At 40.7% G+C, this 1,593-nt stretch overlaps 1 protein-coding gene across 1 annotated transcript in view; it reads left to right on the top strand.

Annotated features, from left to right (window-relative positions):
- Window positions 1-1,593, top strand: part of ADGRE1 (adhesion G protein-coupled receptor E1) — a 49,546-nt gene that overhangs the window by 47,153 nt on the left and 800 nt on the right. The gene's annotated exons all lie outside the window — the stretch shown is intronic.

Consider the following 1,593-nt stretch of genomic DNA (forward strand, 5'->3'; position numbering starts at 1 on the left):
GAGGTGCGAACTCATTTTTTTGGTTGATTTTTCTTTGTTAAATGGCATTTAAATATATAAAATAAATATCAGAAATATAAGTCTTTGTTGTACTATGGTTGCAAATATCAAAAAATTTCTATATGTGACACGGCACCAGAGTTAAGTTAGGGTTTTTCAAAATGCTGACACGCCAAGCTCAAAAGGTTCGCCATCACTGCACTAGAAGCCCAGATTCATGCACCAGTGGGGTCCCTCAGCCTGGCTTGCACCTTCTAGCAATCTGGGACCCTTAGGGGGATGTTGGACTGCTGGTTTCAGCGTGATCCTCACAGGCAAGGCGAGGGACCCCATGCATGAATCTGTGCACTGGGCCTGTAGTATGCATATGATCTTTGGTTAATCTCTTCCCACTCTCCCCCCTCCCCGCTTCTCTCTGAGATTCGTCAGTCTGTTGCATGTTTCCATGCCTATGCATTGAGCGTCTGCCCCCTGGTGGTCATTGTGCTTCATAGTTACCAGTTGAAAGGTCGCTTAGGCTTTTATATATATAGATATGCATTATATAATATATGATGTATACATTATATATGTTGTATACATTACATGTGCATTATGTAATATGTATTGTGATATATACTTATATATATCACATTTGCATTCTATTTTGAGCCAGTATAATTTATATAGGGAGAGTCTAAATCCTTTATAATACTACCAAGCAATAGAACCAATACCAGCAACCCCTAACTCTGGGCTTGCATTCTTGCAAGAAAAATTCCCTATTTAGGGAACTCACACAACTTAACAAAAGGAAGATAAACAATCCAATCAAAAAATGGGCAAAGGACCTAAATAGACACCTTTCAAAAGAGGACATTCAGAAAGCCAAGAGACATATGAAAACATGCTCAAAGTCACTAATCATCCGAGAGATGCAAATCAAATACCATTTAGTTATATATAATGAAGCTATACATGCAGTAATAAATATACATAAAATTATAAATAATATGTATAATTTTACATGTATTATATGTGTATTCCACATATGTATACATGAATTATAATACACATGTACATAATTTCACAAATACTTAAATGAATGTGCAAATGGAGGTAAAATTGATTTTTCCACAGAATTATTTTGCATTGCTGACAGTTGTTTAAAATATAGAGCAGTATGCCCCGCACTTGCCGCTCCCCGCCACCCCCCATCCTCCTCCTCCCCGTGCTGCCCAGCCAGAGCCCAGCCGTGCAGCCACAGCTGTGGGCACTATGGGCTCCTGAAAGTGCACCTTTTAAAAGCAAGATGATTTATGCTAGCTCTAACGATGCCATTAAGAAGAAATTTATATTAAACATGAGTGGCAAGTAAATGGCTTGGATGACATAAAGGACTGTTCAACACTGTAGCAGCCAGAGGGCACTTGTGAACAAGGAGTCAGGTCTCCTCCTTGCTCTGCCGACAGCACGCCATGGCTCCCACCTTTCTCAGAGTAAAAGCCAACGTCCTCCGGATGGCCCACAAAGCCCTTCCCGTTCTGACTTTTTCTCCCCGACTTCACGCTGCTCCACCCATACTGGCCTGCTCAGGATTCTCCAAAAATGCCA

Source organism: Myotis davidii, unplaced genomic scaffold (genome assembly GCF_000327345.1).
Source record: "Myotis davidii unplaced genomic scaffold, ASM32734v1 scaffold921, whole genome shotgun sequence".
Classification (NCBI taxonomy): Eukaryota; Metazoa; Chordata; class Mammalia; order Chiroptera; family Vespertilionidae; genus Myotis; species Myotis davidii.